General features: G+C 30.6%; 1 long non-coding RNA gene across 1 annotated transcript in view; it reads right to left on the reverse strand.

Moving 5' to 3' along the window:
• LOC106681284 (uncharacterized) overlaps positions 1–24,213 on the reverse strand; it is a 305,757-nt gene that overhangs the window by 20,554 nt on the left and 260,990 nt on the right. The window contains exon 3 of the long non-coding RNA XR_010844250.1: positions 21,527–21,593. This is a non-coding gene — a long non-coding RNA (uncharacterized lncRNA). The remainder of the gene's footprint in view (positions 1–21,526; positions 21,594–24,213) is intronic.

The raw sequence follows: 24,213 nt of genomic DNA on the forward strand, positions 1-24,213 counted from the left end.
TAAAAAAAAAAAAAAAAAAAAATTATGAAGGAGATGATCAAGAGTACGGTTATAAGAAAAAAACAATAGTTAATTGCTATTTATTTGCAGTCATTTCGGACCACTTTGTAGAACTTCATCGGGGCAAAAAAGATTGTTGTGATCATCTGCTCTCTCTCGTTATGATTAAAAATAAAAATATTTAAAAGCACACTCTTCAATATGAAACGCCGCTCTTCACTCGTCTTCGGGAAGGAACGCATATTCCTGACGTGGTTTTCATAGGGTGAGTCCGTCACTCCCACGCCTATTTTTGTGAGTGCCAACCAATGACTAACGGGCCTCACAAATACCTGGGGGGAGGTTGTGAGTGCGTATTGCATAATTTTATGCTTGAAATAATCCCGGGTAGGGCCGGGCTCGAACTCGCAATCGATGGGTCTGCAAGTTAACGAACGCTATATTATTTAACAGCTATTATGATAAATAGACTATCATTATAAACTATATAGTATAAACTATAGACATCTGGCACATTTCGACAGACACTTACCATAGAGGAAGTGACCTTTCCTTAGTTCTATACCAATGTAAAAGAAAAAAAGCAAGGGTTGACACAGGCAGCAGGTACAAGCTGCCATCTCACAATGGACTTGCATCAGTCTAACTATTTTATGGTTAACACATGTAAGTCAGTTCTCACGAGTCCTTGGGTCATTCCAATTTCTTAGAACTCCGACCACCCAACTCTTTTCACCACGCCTTTTTTCCCCTTCCAGATATTTCCTAAATTTTCTGATTGGTCCAAACCCCTTCTCCTATTTCATTATTCTTTCTATCCCCTCTTCCCCAGAGTACATATATATTTTCTAGACTAGATAGCTAAGTAAGATATAAGTTAGAAGATAGAGACTGAGTAACAGTAACATGTAGTTCTTGTAAATATATTAGAATAAAGTCATCTTAGTCTTCACTGATTTTTGTGTAAGTTATCTTGCAGACAGGCGCGTTACCACGCTGCTAAGTGACTACATCGTTAAAAATTCCATTCCTTCATTTATAACTTGATACAGATAATACGTCATTAAAAATGTATAATATACTGTAATAGGAGAAAAAAGAAGTTTTTTTATTTCCCCCTAAGTTTCCTCAGCGTATTCCAATATCCATTTTCTAAAATTATTCAAAGCTTAGAAAAATACTCGAATTGGATTTTTAAATAATTATTAGAATTGCTGCTAGGAGTAGAGTAGTTCGATCCGATTGGAGCTGTAACGACTTCGGAACTATAGTTTTTGTGAACTATCCCAGATAGGATTCCGTGAAGTGTAATCATGGAGGGAGATGCTGAGTGGGCTTCATTTTGTCGCCAAGTCTACTGCATCCTAATCCCCCCCTCCCCCAGCTCGCTCTGGAACAACCATTTCTTCTGGGTTGCACGTACCATTTGCTACGGAACAGTAATAGGTTGGAACCTTACTACCAGCGTTCCTTGGCTTGTAATTCTGCGGCAGCTATTTTATTAAAACTCCCACCAAGGTTTCTCTAAGTTTAGTCTGCGCCATCTATTACTTGGAAAGTAACATATGACCACGAGTTTATATCCAATTAGTCCAAATTGAAATAAACAAGAGATAATAAAATACTAAAATATTTAATTTCAAAATTTAAAACCATTATTTGTGTCATTGGAGAACAATTAAATAAACTCCATGTATTTTATAAGATACTATCAACATGTTAAGTAGAAAATCCTCCAGTTCAGACTGCAAGATGATTAAAAAAACTTGTTTCAAATATCTTAAATTCCCTGATCTTCTTTCTTATCGAGAGAAAAGAAAAAAATCAACTATATTTTAAAAAATAATAACAATAGCTAAGAAAATATATGTCATTAAAAACTAAAAAATAATAAATAAAAAGGCCCAGACCGATAATAATGCATCGCGGTAAAAACATCTGTTTTATAATATTTTAAAAGTTAATTTTATTTTTACATACATTTATCTTTATATGCAATATATTGTAGAATTGCGATCCTGTTAAATTTCGAATTCGAGTTTTCGCCGCAAATATACGTTTTGAGGTCCAAATAACCAAGTATCGCAAAAATGGTCTCTGTGTGTCCCTGTGTATGTCTGTGTGTGAACAGCCTAGTTAAAAAATTAAAAGTTATAAAACACTGAAATTACAAATTTAAGGCTGGTATATGCCTGAGATGTAATAGCAACGTTTTCGATAATACTGGATATTAATAACTAGAAATTTCACTTTATTATATCTTTATTTCTTAGATATTCTAGTAAATAAATTAATGTATTCTTAGACCATCGTTTGATACTATAAATATTAAATACCCTAATCCTTTTTTTTATTCCCCGCTTCGCTGATGTTAGTAACAACAGTAAGATTAAAAACTTACTAAAAAACTATTAAAAAACACATATTAATTAAAAATATAAATATTTATTGATATTTACAACTGTATTTTCATTTAAAAAATCTAGTAAATTTGATGTAAGTTCAAAATGGAGTGATACAGGCTTGTAGGGAAACTACCCATAGCACTCTAATAATATTTCTACACTGGGACGTCTAGATAACATCTTCTTTCAAGGCGCCTAAGAGGATTATCCGGGATGGAAAAAGAAGCAAGGTTAGAAACTAAAGGATTTTGATTGTAAGGGAGTTTATATTGCAAGGATTGATATATGGTTTGCGCTAAATCGGTTACAAATTGAACATTCAGGTTTTTATGGATAATTTAGTATACGACAAATAGGAAGCATTGAGGATTTTACGAAGAATTTTGGATAATAAGGATTGGATAGGAGAGGAATTCAAAGGTTCCAAATAAAATAAAAAGGTCTTATAGCGTTATGCCTCGGAATTTTGTTTAGCTTATCCTAATATTTATTTCAAAGACCACTGAATATTCGAGGTATCACTAGTTTATTATAATAATAAACGATTATTATAATTATTATTATGTATTGAAACTAAACTACTACACTCATTTCTTAAAATTGAAATCTAAAACTACTCAATAAATATTTTCATTTATAACACAATCTATTATACCAATTACACGGATGTTAATCCTTATCACAGTCATTTTAGAATTATAGTTTATTTTATTTCCCTTACCCGCTGAGGTACATATGGGAACTGTATTCTCTGATGTATAAACCAGCTTAATGGATTAAAAGCACAAAACATTTTAAATAAAAATATTTATACTCATGATTTGGATGAAGCTGAAAACATCTGGCGTTTCACTGATTTGATCGTTCTATTTCAATTCTAGATCACTTTATCAGTTTTGAACCGGGTTTATAGAAATCAAATCAAACACTCAACATGGCAGATAAGTGAATGTTGAACATTAAATGATGGCATCGAGAGAAAAATTAATTTTTAGAACCAAAATTGGAAATCTCAAGTGTACAAACGTCCCATTGAACTAAATCATGAAATTCCAAAAATGCCTTGAAATATTGATTATTTAAATGAAAATAAAGCATGGTAGTCGGACATGATTAAACAAAGCAAAATTATTATATTTGTTTTTAATTTAATTTAATTGTTACTACAAACCCTCGTTTTAACTATTTGCCCCTTCAATAAAGTTAGTGTACATTAAGGCAATCTTGACTTTATAAACGGTTTGAAAACAATGATATAATAACGAACTAATAATGAGCTAATTAAACAGATCTTAAATTTACTCATACAATACGAAATAGAGGCTTTAGTAATGAGCAGCTGATACAGCCATTGTCAGCCACGAATGCAGGTGCTAATGGCTTGGCCAAATTGTATTTGCGCGGATCAATTAGATTTAATTGTTTTAGTATTGTTAATTAGTTTATTGATACTATTTAAACGCAATGATTGCGCCCATAAGTGTAATGTCAATTTTAATACTTACATAAAAAATGACTGTAAGATATCTTAGTGTGATATAATACGATGTTATATTTTTCATAATATATCATCAATAGTCAAGCCCAGTTTTCATAAATTTTTAGTTTTATAGTTTTCCTCAATCATATTTATTGTGCACCCTCGTTAGAAATCAACATTTTAATATTTTTTGAACTCATTTATTTGGAACAACATTGAAGATCTACCAGTATTACTAATATTTAAAAACATATTTATTAAAAAAGCGGCTGAGGAATTTAAGATGAAAAAGGCATGAATAGCCTTCTTTTAAAATCGAACTTTGGAAATTCATCACAGAATTTAAACATACAAACTTCAAAAAAGCTGTCCTACAAAATATTGAATCTTCTAACTACTCAATAAAGTTCATGAAACCAAAACAGGTAAACAATCAAAATGTTATAAAATTTCTGAGAATAGCGTTAATTTTACGCAAGAATTTAAATATGTGACCACAGATTCTTGTTAGGAGTTTTTATTAGAATTTTATCGATAAAATTTTTTTATATTTCATAATTATATACATATACATTTTTTTATACATATACACATTAGTTTTATACATATTCTTATCAAATTATGAGTGAAAATATGTATAAGAGGGGAAGATGATTGGGGGTTCCGTCAGCGAAGAACACAGATAATTAAAATTTATTTATTAGTGCCAATGTTTCGGGCCAAAAAATCATTCCTCTATCAGGGCTAAGAAGAAAAACAGTATAACTATCAAAATGATTAAATTGCGTTACAGAAAAACAAGAAACAAAAGAAGATAACAGATAATATAAGTTCATAAGTAGTATTGATACATATAATACATTAATATTGAAACTTTATATAATAATAAAAAAAGGAGAACTTTTTAAAATTTATTATTTATTTATTGCTATTTAAAACTGTACATTATAATGCATTTCGTAAATTTGATCTCAGTGAAATTGGAGTGTTACAGGCGTGTAGAGAAACTACTCATTGGTAGCACTCTTATAGCGTTTTACATTAGCAGGTCTCGTGGCCATCTTCTTTTCATGCACCTCGGAGGATTGTCAGGAATGGAAGAGGAAGCAATATTAGAAACTAGTGGGTTTGGGAGTTTATAATAGAAGGAGTAATATCTGGTTCGGGCTACATGGAACATTAAGGCCTTAATGGAACAATAAGGTCTTTATGTATGATTTCATTTGTGAAAAAGTAAGGAGCATTGAGGATTTTACGAAGGATTTTGGATTGCAATGATTTGATATGAGAGAAATTCGAAAGTTTAGTGGAGCCCCAAAGCTCACCTCCGTATGTTCAGATTGACCTTATTACAGTCATGCAGATCAGTCTTTTGTAATGAATTGGAAGTTTGGACTGATTGTCCAGTAAGTGCTGGAAAAGTCGAAATCGACGTGCAGTTTCCTGTCTTTTCAGTCTTGTGAGGATTCTAGGTTAGTCGTTTGTCCAGATGTAGTCAAAGGTAGCAGATCTGTTCGACAGAGAAAGGAGAAAATAGTAATATTAAAATTAAAAATAAAAAAAGAAAATAATATAGATATGGACATCAACTAAATAGATAAAAATACAAAATTTGAAATTATTTAATATTTAAGTAATAGTAGAAATATAAAGAAAAACTTATATTTGATTAATTAACTATGTTCGTAGAATAACAAAATTAAAGGAGTAAATATAAATTTATATAAGCTAAGTGTGGTAATAAAATGTGGTGAACATAACTGATAAAATGGGTGAGGGAAAAAGAGAATAACGAAAGAGAGAAGAGATGCAAGGAAGGAATAAAAAGTAGTTAATGAGAGAAATATACCGTAAAGAGAAGGATCAAATGCCAATCACAACAACCAAGATGGGCCAATCCTGAAGTACAAAAACCTTAGCGAATATGCTTGTAACATAAGTAAAACATGTAACATATGTGAAAATATGTAAATGGAAAAAAAAATATTAAACAAAAATTAAATTGAGCATAATTATTTATAAAATCAGAATAACATTTTTGAAAATAAACATCGACCTTAAAAAAAATTTTGAAGATGGATTCTTAGCACTAAAAGAACTAATCAGAAGACATATTTTTCAATTTTAAGGCATATTTAAAAAAATTATGGTTTAATATTATTCACGTATTTTTCAATTACAAATTTTTAAAAATAATATTGTAAATATAAATATATTGTCGCTATTATATGGCTTTCTTCAGAGGCCAGATAGGCATAGAAGGGTCGCCTATTAATTAAAGGAAGGTTATTCACGCACGATATCTCCGTGTCATTGCTATCACATTCACTTTCTAAGGACCGGTAGTGAATATCTCATATCTTGTCTTTCAACGGTAGGCATTGTCTTTCAGTGTTTCAAAGTGTATATAATGGGTTTGAAAACACTATTCCCATTAACAATTTAACAAAAAATAACTAAAATTAACAATACTATAAATTTGGCTACCAGAAGGGAATTTTCTAACAGAGCACAAACGTTTTCATTCAATTATCGATATATGGAATATACAGTAAGGAGAAGTAATGCAATCGTTCTAAATTTCGTATTCCAGTTTTTGACGGGAACACAAATTTTGAGGTCGTCTGCGTCCACATAACTATTTAAAAATAAAAATAATTGTCTGAGTTTCAAAAATAAAAATTCGTATAGGAATAAAATTACATATTTAGGACATGTTTATACCTGGAATGTTACAACAACTTTTTGTTAAAATCGACCAACCGTACATATGCTAGTACAAATGGTAACTCAACTTCAGTTGTCATTTGTACAAATATCAGACAACCCTGACAAAGCCCTGAAAAGTGAGAAGAAACGTTGGTTAACAGTATATAGTTTTCTTTTACTATTTTGATACCTTTATTGATCGCCACCCGGACTATCTTCCTCCAATTTAATTTTAATCATTTGAAATCAATAACTAGTTCCCATTTTTAACAATAATGAACAACGGGTAGCTACAAAATAGGAAGAGGGTAGCTCAGTGGTAACGAACTATGCTATAAACTCCAAAGGACCCAAGGTCGAATCCGGCTGGGGTATGACTATTTTCTATTTTTAAGTAGCCCTGGGTCAGCTCTGTGGGTTCGGGAGTCATCCGGAGTCCACCCAGCTGTGTAGAGGTACCCAATTGAGTAAAAGATTGGCCTTGGAGAGTGATTCTAACTAAATCCCCTCTTTGCACAACTGTTGGTCTAGTAACAGAACTTCCTTACAAAGTAGTGCAGCCCTGGAGCGGTACAGATTAATTATTTATTTTTTTATAACTATCGTAAATATTAAGACGTGTTTTTTAATGGAATCCTCATGTAATAAATTACTAAGTCAGTTAATGAATTGAAACATGAAATCAATTATATATCAGAAACTAAATTTAAATTACCTTACATATTATAAGGCCTATCTGGACATACGGAGTTGAGCTTTGGGGCTCCACTAAACCATCAAATTCCACTAGAATCCAATCCTTACAGCCCAAAATCCTTCCTAAAATCCTTAGTGCTCCTTACTTTGTCACAAATCAAGTCATCCATCAGGACCTCAATATTCCATATGTTGCCGATTTGGCCAGAACCAGATACCGTTTCTTCCATAATAAACTTCTCAACCACCCAAATCCACTTTTTTATAACCTGGCTTCTCCTTCATTACCTAATAATTCTCCTAGGCGTCTGAAAAGAAGATGGCCTCGAGATCTTCTTTTCTAGAAATGTTATTGGAGTTCTATCAGTGGGTAGATTCACCACATGTTTTTATCATGTTACTATGTCACCTACAGCAAATTTACTTGTTGTATATATGTGTATACGGTTGTAAAAATCAATAAATAAATTATTAAAAAAAAAAAAATCACCTTACGTAGGATGTCGGGCTTGGTGAGTGAGTGAAAAAACTATAATTTTTAATTTTTATTAACTATTTATAAATCTATTTTAGAGGTGAAATATAACCTTCCGAGTAGCACAAAATGAGTGGAATTGTTCTTTTTTCTTTCTTTTTTTTTTTTTTTAATTTCTGGCGCCTTAACCTCATTTTATTTTAATAAAACCTCACTTGAGAGCTGGAAAATGGACTAATCATCTGATTTAAATATTTTCATACAATGACGCACAACATGTTATTTATTACTCATGAAAAAATAAAAGAATTTGTCATCTATAAGAGCGCATAACTATTCAACATTCGCAAATACCTTGGCTAGATCAGTAAAAAATTGTATATAAAAAATCAAGGCGAAGTACCTTCGATCCAACTGTTTTGCGAATAGGCATGTATTCTTAGATTTCCAGTTCCTACTTACGAAAAGTTTCAATTACACTTGAAAATGGATGCAGCAAAGAATACCGTCGAATTACATCCAAAACCTTATGGGGCAACAGTTACAGGCACAGAGACTTCGTCCATGGTCAACTATCCAATTAGAGTACGCCAAATAAATTAAATTTAAAACAAAACAAAGTCAAACAACACAATCCTCTTGACCTGTTATTAACATTGATTCTTTGACTGCTGGCTTAAAACAATGTTTATCGTTAAAAACTACATTTTAATAATTAAACGAAAGTATTCACAATAAAAACAAAATTAAGAAACGAGCGGCTTAAACAGAATGAACTCGAATAAATAACCCAAACCATAATAAAATTAACCATGCTTTTTCCAACAATATATATTTTTAAAATTTTCTTGAGTTCTCTGCAAAGGATATTTTATTAAAAATTGTATTAGGATATTCACTGATTGCGGGCCCTTGGAAATGATAATTAGAGAAAAAAAAATAAGAAAACCTTTTGACCGTACTATTAACGTAGGGCCTCAGGCGAAGAGGGAAAGGAAATCAGTGAATGCCCTTTGAAAACTTTCTAAACGTTGGAACTTGCTGAAAACTTCGTGAAAAGACGGTTCAATGTACTTCGGATAGCTAGATAAATAATTTTCAAGTTTATATCGCGTAACTACATTACAACATAACAATAAAGTAATCAAAAGATATTCATTAAGAAAACTATATAAAACCATATACATAAATTATTTCTCCCAAATTAGTGAAGCATTATACAACTAATGAAACGTTTTGAATATATGATGTTTAATACTTCCTAGATAATCCTAAAAAGTTTACACCTAAAAATTTTTGAGGGCGAACAATTATACCAAGTTCTACAGCATGTAAAATAATTCTTGCAAAAATAATAAATATTCCCAAACCTTGAAGTTTATCGGGCTATACAGGAAATAAAAGCTCCTATTATTTTTAAAACACAAAAACAATAAACTATTACAAATAATGTTTTTAAAAAATATTTTATTAAAGTAAACGAATGGATGAATAAAACTCTACAGATATTTAACAGCCTGTTTCAACCATTATATTTTCATAGAGGTTCTTCTTCAATTTTCTGTAATTAAAATTAAAATTCCTGTATGAATTATAGGATTTGGTTGAAAATAATTTAGTGTTTTCTCTTATGTGTTTCTTCTTGTGGAATAAAAGTCAATGTTATTTTGTCAACAGCTGTCAGTTTTAATTTGGAACAAAGCTATAAGCATTTTCGAAACATATTACTTTTCTATTTTTTTTTTTAATTTAAGGCCAGACAATGGCTGAGGCTCACAAACAGAAGTGTAAATTGTACAGTGTTTATTGCTTAAAAGACAATAAACTAGTCGCCTAGGTCGACCCTCTGTAGTTGATGATAATAAAACGAAAGCCATAAATGAATTGTATCTTCATATAAATGTGTAAAAATTTAAATATATCACACGCAATTGAAAATCATATAAGACGTCTTAGATTTGTAAAGAAATTTGATGCTTCTTCATGGCTTTCACACGTATTGAAAGAAATTCACATAACAGCGGATCAGTATTATCTATAAATATTTTAAGTGTAATACAATAAAATCTTCTTTTTTTTTAACAAATTAACACTGGCGTTGAAAGACGGATCTTCGACAATAAAGTTAATTGAAGAAGATCGTTGTCTAATAAAGATAAAACCAGAACAAACAATGTCGAAAGCTGAATTTCATCAGAAAAATATGATGCTGTCAATTTGAAAATGAAATGAAAAAGTAGTTTATTATTCTGGGACTTAGTCCCTTCAGGACAATTGTAATGTTAAACAATATATTGGCCAAAAACAATGAGGTTGCACTTAAGTACAACTTATAATTGTAATTGTATACTGAGTTTTTGACAGAAAAAACATAAGTACATAAAACAAAGATTGTTGCAATATTTACAAATAAGGAAAATGTTCCATATTTCTATTATCTAAATTCTTATAAAATTGGTTCAGTTTGGAGTAATAAAAGGTGATTAAACAGAAGGTCTTTAAAACACGGTTAGCGCAAAGAATGGAGTTCCAGTGAAATGTAGCTCGAATAAAAATGATTTGTCAAACGCAGCAGTTAAGGTGGGGGTAGAATTCAGATCAACGAGACCTGGTTAACACGGGATTGGACTGAAAGTGTAGATTTTTGAGGATACAGGGAGAGCGCTGAGATCTAATTACTTGAAATAAAAAAGAATTGAAAATATACTATACCGCAAGAAAGATAAGGCCAGTTCGACTCGGTTAATTTTTCATTCGGACCTCGATATCTTAAAAACTAACAACACTAGAAAATCTAAGAGAACATTATTTAAAGAAGAGTAAATTTTCTGAAATGTTAGCCCTAAAAGAGCTATTTACGTTCAATATTTCTCGAGATATAGTATTTTAAAAAGCAAAATTTCTTAAAAATCATTAGTAAATAATGATGTTAAAATAAAAAAAATTAGTAGTTAGTTAATTTATTTTGAGAAATCTATATCTCAGGAACTATGTGACGTACAGATGTCTATTAGCACTCAAATTGAAGCTAGTTTAATGGACTATAAAGAAGCTAATGATCTTTACCTTCGTAGGAATAGTATTTTTCATGATATTTGCTAAAATAAATTGATTTATAGTTGTTCGTACAATAAGTTTGATTTATGAAAAACTTCATGTCAAAAACCATTGGACGTACAGATGTCTGCCAGCGCTCAAATTAAAGCTAGTTAAATTTACTACAAAATAGTTAATTATGTTTATCTTTGTAGGAGTAGTAGTTTTTATAATATTTGACAAAATAAACTCACAAAATGTTAATTTCTAGTTGTTCCTATAAAATGTTGGATATTTGAAAAATGTATCTCTAGATCCATAAGACGCACATATGTCTGCCAACACTCAAAATAAAGGAAATTTAACTTTCTATAAAGTACTACTCTTGTACTAGTTTATGAATATCCATAAAAACATTAGAACATTAGAACGAAAAAAAAACTAATTTAATTTAGAGAGAGGTGGTTTAGTATAAATTTGGTTAAGGAGATGGAATCAAATAATCATAACTCGCGATTTATATCAATGGGCCCGGCAGCTGTCAACTGCGGCGTATCCTACACTTTACTACCGCAGGCACCGACACCCCAGGGCATTACCTCTGACAAATAGAATGAAATAAAAAGTAAATAATTCAAACAAATTATAATTTATGCCGACTCCAGTTCCTTCCCAAAGAGAACTAAAAAACCAGTCCTGGTCATTCTCCCACGATAGTAAAATTGAGCGGCGTTAGCTTGGGAAAAAATATTCAAATTCAGACCATTCTAAAATATCATTCACCACAGGTGACTTGGCGCAATCAATGAAAACCATCATATATTCACAAACTGGGCAATGAAGGTCCATTTCGAGTGGTCAGGGTTCTGGTCCAAAAATCTTACAACACTAAAAATTATTTACGACATATCAACACGTGTTCAATTTTAATTTATGTAAAATATATGTCTAGTCATTTACATAAATATGGGCATTGTATCATTAATTCTGAATAATATTTTCTTAGAATGGTTATATTTTTTCCAAATAATGAGTAATATTCATATGCAAGGATGGACTATGAAGAAATTCCTTCATGATTTAGTACCATAAAAACACACAAAAAAAAAGATACACAAAATTATGGTTCAACCTTATTAGGAACAATTTAAACCACAATTATTGAAATAATTATTAAATTTACCAAATTTGAAGGTTTCTTGTCTTCATTCATGTACATTTAACACTCCCTGAGAGTGCGTAGACCTAATATGCCAACATTCCCAAAATAGCCCCAGTACATTTTTAAGTTTAGTTTAAGAGTCAATAACTCTTAATTTATTACTGGAAGCTTAAATATTTAGGTTGGAAATATTTAAAGAATTAAATTTTAAAAATTTTGGTATATAACAAGAATTGTAAAAAGATATGTCATCTTCAATTTTAAAAGTGCGAATAAACATAATATTACCGAAATACTTTGTCGTGTGCCAAGTCTAGTTCAGTGCATTTTTTTTATATCTATTAACCTATTTAAATTAAAATATTTTATTTTTCTCATAAACAACAGTCAAAAGCCTACCCGTTAACAGTTTCCACTATTGTTATTTTGTTTCTGCCCACTCCCGTCAAATCTACGATCTACTTTGACAGATCTAATTTGACAGTATTTTTTTTAACAGCTACCACGCATTTGCAGTTAAAAAATAAATCAGATTTTACCAAGATTATTCAATAGAATCAGTAAAAGCCCTAGACAAGTCCATGTTCTAGACTGTTCTTTGTCAAAACACCAGAGTTTTATTTTATTGTAGAAAAAAAAAAAATTAACGCTCATTTTTGATTTAATTTTCAATATTTTGGAAACTACCATAAGTACTCGTTATTTTTTTTAAAATCTTTATAGTGAGTATTTATTTTCCTGTTTTTATGTCATAACTATTACAATTATTTTAAAAACATTAATAATCCTTTATTGTTACCATATCATAATTATTTTACATCAGCCGAAATAATGGTACAGTAAAAAAAAAAATTAAATATAATTATTTTTTTATTGTATCTAAATCTGAGATATTTCCAAATTAAATATTTTTCAAATAATAGTTTTACTACCTTTCAAACTTCGCCTTATCTTTAAATTTTATATGCCTAGGAATTAATTGAATGTTGTAATAACTATTTAAAATTTGTTAAACATTAGCGATTTTTCATGAGCTAATATACTGGCAATAAGAATTGTAGAAACCTGGCTGACGAATGATTATTTTACCATACAACTTGTACAAATACAATTGGTAAAAGTATTTCATCCCCTTCACGAGTAACGCCGTTAAAACAACGAGGTTAGTTTTTATACAGATATAAACTCTATGTTTATTAAAGCTGTACAAAGAAAGGAAAAAAAAATTATTGTCGCAATATCTAATTCAACTTTACCTATGTATGCTTTCATTGTCATTCAACTAACAACAACTACTAACACCAAATGGGCCAAACTCTGTCGCTAAAAGATGTATGTATTAGCCAATAAACTATCTATTTATCTATAAAATTACAGAAAACATAATTAAAAAAAATAATGGAAAAATGTTGATTGACAGACATTTAATATAATTCTTAAGTTAGGATGTTTCATGGCAGTGTAGTATATGATAGACTTTATATGAAAGGATAAAGGGAATAAGACATTAAATTTACAAATTATATATTTGTAATTACAAATTTATATATTATATATTACAAACTGATACGTACGATCGCCCCATAGAGTGTCCTTTTACTACTCTATTCTACTTCTCTTTTAAACTCTAAAGTCAGAATGAGAATCATTTTTATCTCCAACACGAGAGCATAATTATGCTTTAATATAAGGAAGTGAGGGTTAGTTAGGACTACTGGAGAAAGGCATTAATAGAAAAGTCTACGTGGGTGGTTCCACGAATTTGGAATGAATAGAGCTAAGACTTGTACCAGGAAGGTGGAACCAATGCAGTCTAGGAAAAGAAACAACAGGGAAATCATAGAAATGTGTCTTGTATAGTTCATCAATGCTTGGGTCGTATATTTTAATTTAGGGCCAGCTTTTATTACTGCTGCTTGTGATCAACTTTTAGACTATTTATTTAAAAATTTATATTAATAAACAAGGATGTTTATAAAGCTACGAGATATTGTTATACGATTACTGAACCTAAAGTCATTTGAGAAAACAATACTTTTTTTTTATATCTTTATTGAAATTTACAACTGTATGTAATAATACATTGAGTAAATTTGATGTAAGTTATAATGATACAGCGCAGGTCTCGTGGCCATCTTCTTTTCAGGCACCTCGCAGGATTGTCAAGAATGGATGAGGAAGCAAAGTTAGAAACTAGTGGGTTTGTGTGGTTAGAGATATCTGGTTCGGGTTAGATCGGTTACATATGGTACATTAAGGTCTTTAAGTATGGTTTTATTTGTGATAAAGTAAGGAGCATTAAGGATTTTATGAAGGATTTTGAATTGTAAGGTGGATACGAGAGGAATTCAAAGGTTTAGTGGACTCCAAAGTTCAACTCCGTATGTTCAGATTGGTCTTATTACAGTCATGCAGATCAGACTTTTTTAATGTATTGGAAGTTTAGACCGTTTGTCAAGTAAGTGCTATAATAGTCGAAATCCACGAGCAGTTTCCTATATTTTCAGTCTTGTGTGAGGATTCCAGGTAAGCCGCTTGTCAAGATGTTGGCCAAGGTAGCGAATCTGTTCGATAGAAGAGCAACATTATTAAAGGATACTGTAGGGTAAGTAATGTTTACGAAGAAGTGTAAAGGTGATACAAATGGATTTATTTTAATCCTCCAATTACGACACCATCCTCCGAGGGCTGTGATTTGAAAAGAAGACGATACTAAGACCGTACAGCTAACATTATAAATTTACTTGGTGTCCTATAGTTTTAAACCGTAGAAAAAAATTCTTATTATTTCGTTATAAGGTAATATCTAAATAACAGCAGGCCTAAAATCAACAATATTCAACCGAAGAACAAGTAATATGGCATAAAATATAAATCTACCGAATCCCGAATACTTCGTCACTTTAATAAATTTACGAGTTGTTAACACCGTCATAAATACAAGTCTAATTTTTAAACTCCTGAGAGAGGGGGAGGGTGCTGACTGCCGGGAATGGATAAAAAACAAAATAAAAAAGTTACAACAAAAACCAGTTGAAAAACGACTCTACCTTGTCAACTATAGCTTCATTTTTCTTACTCTACCTGACTTTTATAAAGTTTCCTTTTAATGTAACTTTCGATATAAATTTAAAACTGTAAATAAAATTATAAATTTACTAATTGCCGGACCAGGTCGTAAATCTAATAAGTCCCCCCTTTATTAAAAGCCGAGCCGGGGGAATACTGACCAAAGCTCTACGGGACAGCTTTTGTAATAGTGGTTCCCTTAATCTTATTATTTATAGTCCTCTACGTGGAACTACCGCTTCTCAGAATTATCTCTTGAATTCTATAAAATTAAATATTTAAATATATTTATTTTATCCGGAAATAAATAATAAATAAATTAACATAAAATATCCTCTTGTACACAAACATTCCTATTTACAATATTTATATTCATCGTAGGAAACTCCGAACTGAGCTCTTCTCCCACTTGTGTGTAATCCCCGGGGTAAAACCATGCGCTTCTCTCTGAACTGCGTTCAATGTTAAAAGCCATTTCAGGATGAGTGAGTGAAAAAAGAATTAAATTAAAAAACATACATAGGATGAATTCCAGTATTTACTTCGTACCGTTTTTTCCTTATGCATTCAACCACTCTGAGTATAATTGCGCCGCCCAAGAGGCTACGAAATTAAATCAGTTTAACTTGAGCTACGTCGCAAAAAAAAAAAATTGGGAACCGCTGACTTAGAGTAAACACAAGTTCTTATAATCCAACAGGTATACCATAGAATGAGAATTATTAATAGGATACAAATTACTTTTCAACAAAAGGGCCTTAAGCGAGGCTTGCATCATATTACATACAAATAGTATTTTTTTAAAAATTAAATTAATTGGTATCCATGTTAATTCCTAACACTATTTATTACATCATCAACAGTCCAACGTTTGGCCACTTCGGCCATCCTCAAGGACAATCTAACAATCAACATTATTCAACATTTAAAAAATTAATTATGAATGGTAACATGAAATTTTATCCATATATTTCATAAATTTATTTGGCTTAAAATCTCTATATAGTGTTGGTTCAAATTTCTTGTAGCATTTTTAAAATTTGCTCTTTAATTGATGTTCTCTGATATATAAATTGACTCATGTATTGTTCTTTTGAACCTATTATTTTCTTTATGTAAAATTATAGTGTGTTACAAATGTATGAATAATTAGCTGTTAATTGTTACATTGTCTTTGAGGAAGGCCTAAACGTTAGACTGTAGATTTAATAAAGAGTGTTGAGACATAAATGGATACCAATTAATTTATTTTTTTTAAATACTAGTCCCAAGATATTGAAAAGATTATTTATACAAATAGTCTTTCAGGCCTTTTTTTGGCCCTGATATAAGTTACGACAATTGATTCAGCACTTTTAATAAATATATTCTATGAGAACAAAATAAATAATATAATTTTCCTTTATTGTTGATTCGAGATTTTTTAGGTTTATCAACATATAACACCTTGAAAATTACCACGCATCTTAAATAATAATAACTATGTACACCACTGAAAAAATGGTACCCAAGTAAGCCGTTATAAAAAACAACAAACAACAAAAATTAGAATGTTATGTAACCAGGATACATCGCCAAATTAAAAGTCATGATGGATTGATGTGAGGAAAATAAAGAATTTTTTCCTTTAAAACCTGATATCTATATGCATAGATATTTCAATCAACTATAGGATAACTGTTATTCGATCGCTGTCCATCTTCCATGAAATTGGAACGCGTTATCAGCGAGTACCAGGGGCCAGTAACAGGTACTCGTCCGCATCCTAAATTACAGGTCATTGTTCCCAACAGCCCTATCTATCTAATTATATTGAAGCTCAATAGCTTTGGGTTGTTTCAGTATTAATTAACCCGCACTGAATGGTTATAGTTTGACCAAACAATATAACAATCATACAAGTGAACATACGAGTAGTGAGTAGGAAAAGGGCGATACAGTAGACGAGGAATGGGGAGTTTTTTACTTTTGAATATGGATCGAATTTACTTTCAACAATTCAAAATTGATTAGTCGGTCAAGCAAAGTTAGTTTTTCCTTCCACCTAAAATTTTACTTACTTTTTTTTTTTTAAAGTATCTAACTCGCCTTACATTTGATCAAGGAGAGTCATTAAACAAAAATGTGTAACAATGTTAAATTAATTAATAATGGACATAATTTTCTTTACCTTCGAAATATAAAAAACTGAAATGAATATTCAGAAGAGCAACAAAACTATTTTTAAAATCCTATTACTAATTATTACATTGAAAAAGTAATATGAAATAAAATATATCGTGCTTACCCAACTTGGAAAAGATGCCAAAAATAGAGAGGAGGATCATAACAAAAATCTATTGGCCCAGGAAAACACAAGAAGGTTATAGGCTAAGATCTAACGAAGAGATCTCCAGAAAAATCAGAGACTTGGAAACCGAGTTGAGAATTAGAAGGCTGATGTTCTATGGGCACATGAAAAGGATGAAGGAGGAAAGATTGAATAAGATCTTTAAAAAATTAGTTGGGGTCCATATTTCAAAATTAAACGAAATGCTTCAAACAAAAGAATGGAACTAATTAAATCTTCGTTGTAGGATGATGGTCCTGATGGCAAACAAAAAAAATTTGTTTAAATTTATTTATTGATATTTACAACTGTAAAAAAATACAACAAGTAAATTTGATCATAATGACATAATGATATGATACAGGATGTACGGAAACTACCCAGTAGTAGAACTATAATAAAAAAATGGAACAAAAAAAGGAGAACAACTATTTATTAGTAATCGACGTTTCGATCCTACCATCAGGAGTCAGCCTTGATGAAGCCCTAGTAGGACAAGACGTCAGTTACTAGTAAATAATTTTTTGTCAATTACTAGTAAAAACTTCCACCACTTGAAATGTAAAAGAAGGATCTTTTTATTGTTGTTTGATTGTCGTGACTCCTAAATAGTTTTTTTTTATTAATATTATTTATTTTTTAAATACTTTATTCACTTTGATTCTCAACAAGCCACGTCAAAAGCACCATGAAATCTCATAAATTTGCGTCGTCCCACTCAGTGAAGAACAGCAGCCACCCGATACTGGAGATAACAGAGGTTGAGGATTCCATACTTCTGTGAGATCCGATACACCCGAGACCATCTTTTGTCAAACAATGGCATCATTATCACCTTCACTTTTAGAAATCTGAGAGCTCTGGAAAGCGGTGACGCAAACATATAACTAGAATACTGAGTAGTTTAAACATAGAGGTATTTTCTAGATACAGCGTCGGTTATATAAATGTGCTTGATAAGTGACAACGCCCTCGCAGATTTTGGTAATTATGAATGGAAAGGTCGGTCATTGAGTTAAACGATAATTATCACACTGTTTTGGATTTTGACTCATTTTATAAAACGTATGATTTTTCTTGACATCAACTTATTGGTTAAATATAAATTAAAATTCTTTCTGTGATAATTTGATTGATTATTTTTTTCTAATAAAAAAAAACATTCGAATTTTGTTTTCATCTAAAGTTAATTAAATCGTGTTTCACTGAACGATTTCGGGGAGGGTTCATATGACGCAAAAATCAAAGATACAACACGAATTAGTTTTCAAAAGTTAAGTAATAATTAATAATATTTATGCAAGCAATTGAACTCTTAATAATAATAATAGCGGTTTTGTTAATATTTTATTGCATCTATATAAATATAATATATGTGGTAATTATTTTATTCTAACCTCCTATTTTGGAGGAAAAGAAAAAATATCATTTTTAAAACCACGATATTTTAAAAAAGAAAGTAGAAATTTAAAAAATTACAAATCTGAAAAAAATCATCCGCCCTGAACCACCAAGGTCCTAAAACAATTCTAGATCACTCCAAATACTCTAAAAGTAATACCGAACCAGATGAGTATAAAGCTAACTTTTCCATCTTCTTCAAATCATGCTGAAATCCTTCACAATCAGATCAGACCAATCATTACCATAACCATCCCTAACCATTGATTCAATGAACAAATTTAACTCCACAAAATATGTAATATATTTACAAGCGAACTCGATGCAATAGCAGAAAGACCACTTCTGATACCACAACGATATAGCAATAATTACAGTTCCTAAATGCCTAAATAATCTAAAAAATCTGAGTGTGTCAGTTATATTAATATGGGTTCCAAGTTACGTAGGAGTCGCAGGGAAGGAACTGGCCCATCCTGCTGCAAGCCACGCACTCCAGCTCTCTGGACAATTTTAACTACCTCGAAAAAGAACTAAAAGGCAAATGGATATCTTTGTGGAATAAAATTCCAAGAAGTAAACCAAAAATTATTAAAAGGAACGTGGAATCCTAGGGTACCTCCAGGTGCAAATGTCATAGACAGGAGTTCACACTGACAAGACTAAGAGTAGGTATTGTAATAAAAATTTGACAATTAGCAACACCTTCCAGGAACGCCCATATTTCACGTCACAATTAAACCCGAATATGTTACAAATCCTTAGTGACGATGATAAAACAATATTAGTTATTTAATTTTTAAAATTACAGTATTACTGTCACAAATATAGTACTGTAAAGACGAAAAATTAAATTAAATCCAATATCAGTAAAAATAAAGTTGATGATCACCAATCTTTTATGCCACTAAATATAACCAAACAAACGAATCCATAACAATTAACAAGTAAATTTATACCTCATATATCTTCATGCATTTTTGTAACCGCCTTAATATGATTTAAATATTTTAATCCTAATATGAGCGCCAAGGAATAATTATTTCATTTAGTATTTATATTATTACTATTATTATATGGGCGACAGACCGTGGAAGTCTATGTCCTCGCGTGATGTTTTAAGAAATACATCGCGCGTGTCTTGACGTGGTTTTTTCGTAGGGTGGGTTCGTCACTTCAACGCCTATTTTTTGTGAGTGCCAACCATTGGCTAACGGGCCTCACGAATGCTCGGGGGAGGCTGTGAGTTAGGTTTGTATAATTTTATGCTCGTAAAAATCCCGGATGGGGCCGGGCTCGAACTCGCAACCTCAAGGTTGGTAGAAAGGCGCGTTGCCACGCTGCTACCGCTGCCCCTTAGTCGTTATATAATTCATAAACTGTTATTTTTATAATGGAAATATGTATTCAAAAATTGGGCGTATAAAACCTTTTCATAAAAAAGAATAATATATTATACAATTCTAACCATTCTTTGAATTCTATGTTAAAATCTAGAATTTAAACACACTCATCCCATTAGTTTATTTTAAATTATTATGCAATCAAATTAATTAATTTTTTTATGCAGTTTTTCTTCCAAAGGACGATGTAAAGAACGTGACTCCCTTGTTAAACAGGAGGACCAGTATACAGCCGCAAATATATTTTATTTTTCTTACGCCGAAGTCGTCGGTCGTTCGACCATTCCACGTCTCGCTACCCAATAAATATTTAATTTCAATGCTTTTAGGAAATTTTATTTTCTACATTCTATCAGAGAAAGACATGTCTAGGTGGTCATTAGACTGCCGCAAATATGCCATTTATCTCTGTAAACTAAACGAACCAAGGTTAAGTTCATTAAAGTAACAAGTAACAAGAGAAAAAAAAAATACTTGTGATGAATATAACGTATGTAATAATGTAAAAATCATACTTTACAAGTTATCATAGATCTATACATGATTTACTGATATTTATATATGTATTGTATATAATACATATAATTAAAAATATTAAAAAAGTTCAAGTAATTCGGCTACAATTTTTGTTATTTATCTTCAGCTTTATAATTATTTATTAATCAACTTTCGATTATCTCGTCAAGTTGTTTATTCTATGATATAATCGCTAAATTTAGTACACTTCATAATTAACAAATAACATATATTAACCTAAATATAGCTTCATAGTATTTAATAATTTAAAAAATATTTTAATGTAATATGATACGTAAATCATTAAGCAATAATTAATTACTCATATAAATAAATTCATGTTAGTAATGTGAATAAATAAATAATATGGCTAAAATGTTCCATTTGGATATGTATTTAACAAAAAAATGAAATGAAAAAAAAAGAACGTCGCTCACTGTGAAAACTTACTAATCTTTTGTGAATAAAAAGTTATTAAACTTTTTCCTTAAGGAATCGGAATGGATTAAAAAACCTCTTAAAAGAAGATTATACAAAAAGTTCAGATGGTCTAGGACTTTCATTGATATCTTCGGTTAAAATCTCACCATTTAAATACCACTGAAAATAAAACGACTCAATGAAATAAAAAAAAAAGATTTCAGTAAGTGTCTCGTGTTTCTTTTATTTGTCTACTAAAAGCTTATTGGAGAGTTTAGGAAGAAATAATATTTTTTCACCCGACCTCTGTCCAAGGCTCACTTAATCTTTCCAACATTTCCCAGAGGTGTAATAAGCGTGAAAAACAATAAATTAATAAAAACTCGATCAAAAACATTTTAAAAAAAATTAATAAAATGGCATACCTTGTATAAATCATTTGCCAGGATCTGAAGACTTTCAAGATGCTAAAATCCTCTAAAGCTTCGAAATCTGAAACAAAATAAAAACTATTTACATTAAGCCAAATTTAATTTTTACATTCAAAGAACCAGTTATGTAACTTTATTTTATTTGTATTATATATATTTATTAATGTGGGTATTTTACTTCATGTCCGACAAAATATCTTGCAACTGAGATATTATCCACGAGAAAAACCCATATTCTTCTTTACTACCCCAGGAATCCCCTTAACGAAGAAGTGAGTCTGGTTGCTTGGCCAGTAAAACTTCTTTATTGGACTCTTTGTTAAACAGGTTTCTCTTCTAGTTCAAAGCTTCCTGCAGATCAGACCATCTAGCACTAGTATTCCGATACGATTTCTTTTTCTTGAAAGAAACACTATTTCGTACACAAGTGGCCAGAATAAGCATGACTTATCTAATTTGAAAGGTTATCCAGAAGCAACCATGTTAACTAATTTTTTTACTAGTTAAAGTAATTAAACTTAGAAGGTAGAAGGTCTTAGAAGGTAATGTATCTCTGAAAATCTAAAATGTCAGCAATTTTAAAATCTTAAAACCAGAGACAGGACTTTCGTACAATTTTAACTTTTGTTTTCCTAGCTCCGAATCTGCCAAACCTAGATAGAAATCCGAATCATGGAAAAGACATTCAAATGACACTAATTTTATATTGCACAAAATAGCAATATTATATTATCTTGGAATATTATTAAACAGCGACTTTGAGTAACTGTGAAAGAGTATCTCTAGAATAACCCTGTTACGATTTTAACTTTGATTCCTTCTCCACCTTTAATCCTACATTCTTCTGTCTGACATTTTAAGTAATAATTTCAAATTTTATTTTGAACCAATATATTTTTAATCAAACTTATTAAAGTTTCTCTGTTTTAAAGTTTAGGCAAGCTTTCCATTTATTAATATCATAAATGTGAATAATATGAACAATAAAGCTGATTTGTGCAGAATTTGAATGTTTAAAACACATTTTGAGTATTTAGTGCAAGATTTCGCACATTTAGGGTTTTTTTTCGATTTTTATAAAGAGAATAAAACCGGTCACTACTTATAACCATGATTGTAGCTATATAAAGGGTGTTTCAGGAGGAAGTGTTAGTAGTTTGATAACCACAATCTCTTGAAGACGGATATCATTTTTTAAAGTATTTTCATGAAAATCAAGTTTTTCCCCAATAAAAATTCAAACTTCTGTAAAGTTATTGAAAGTCAACAGTAAACTTCTATCAAATTTTTTGAAATCTACCATAAATTTATCATGAGATAGAAACCAAATTGTAGGAAAATATTGCTTCGTTAGACGATCGTAACACCCAAACGAATGTAGAAAGTATAACGTAAAAAAAAGTATATCTGAACAATTTTTAGAAATACTATTAATAAAATCTCATGCAATGAATTATCGAGGTATGGGTTAAGGGATTTTTAAAAGTTGTTTAATTCCATCAGCTTTCTAGCGTTACAGGAGATCAGGAAGCTAGACTAATTTCGATATATTAAGATTGGAAAGTAAAAAAGAAATACACATTAAATATCTAAATAAATATAATTTTTTTGTAGAGTTAATTATTATTATTATTATAGGTAATTATTATTTTTTAAAAGACTAATGCAGTAATACAATAAATAAAATGCAATCGAATACTAAACCAAATGCCGATTTAGTAATCCCGGGAAATCAAGTCTTATACATACATACTCAGTATATACAACGTTATAAATAAAAAAAACAAAATAAAAAATAGATAAAAATAATAATTCTCAATTCTTAATAAGAGATTAAGTACTTAAAGTATTGTTAATAACAAAAATAACGACATTTGTAAACCTAACATAACAAACAATCGCCTTCTAATGGGGAAAAAACAACAAATTAATTTTTAAAAAGGACGAAGAGAAAAAATAAATAAAATAGAAGTAATATCAATAATAGAATTGATAAATATAGAATTTATAGCAGGATGTCCTGGAGCAGCCTGAGCTTCATTGAGGTTTGACTTGAGTTATAAGTCACTGCTCCTTTAACTGTTGGTAACTGGGAGTGGAACTTTATGAATCGTTTTTTGATGTAATCCTCTATTGACTTCCTTTATAATTCCCGATGCAATTGGCTATTTCTTACAAAGCAAGGAGCATTCACTGTGATGGATTCACTTAGAATTACCATACCTGCTAACTCATGAATCAAAACATGTTTTTTTTTTTTTAATAATTTATTTATTGATATTTACAACTTAATACACATATATACAACAAGTAAATTTGCTGAAGGTGACATAGTAACATGCTAAAAACATATGGAAAATCTACCCACTAATAGAACTCCAATAATATATCTAGAGAAGAAGATCTCGAGGCCATCTTCTTTTCAGACGCCTAGTAGGATTATTAGGTAATGAAGTAGAAGCCAGGTTAGAAACAAGTGGATTTGGGTGGTTGAGAAATTAATTATTGAAGGAACGGTATCTGGTTCTGGCCAAATCGACAACATATGGAATATTGAGGTCCTGATGGATGACTTGATTTGTGACAAAGTAAGGAGCATTAAGGTTTTTACGAAGGATTTTGGACTGTAAGGATTGGATTCTGGAGGAATTTGATGGTTTAGTGGAGCCCCAAAGCTCAAC

The sequence above is a fragment of the Halyomorpha halys genome, unplaced genomic scaffold (genome assembly GCF_000696795.3).
Source record: "Halyomorpha halys isolate HHAL.00 unplaced genomic scaffold, Hhal_1.1 Scaffold324.1, whole genome shotgun sequence".
NCBI lineage: Eukaryota > Metazoa > Arthropoda > Insecta > Hemiptera > Pentatomidae > Halyomorpha > Halyomorpha halys.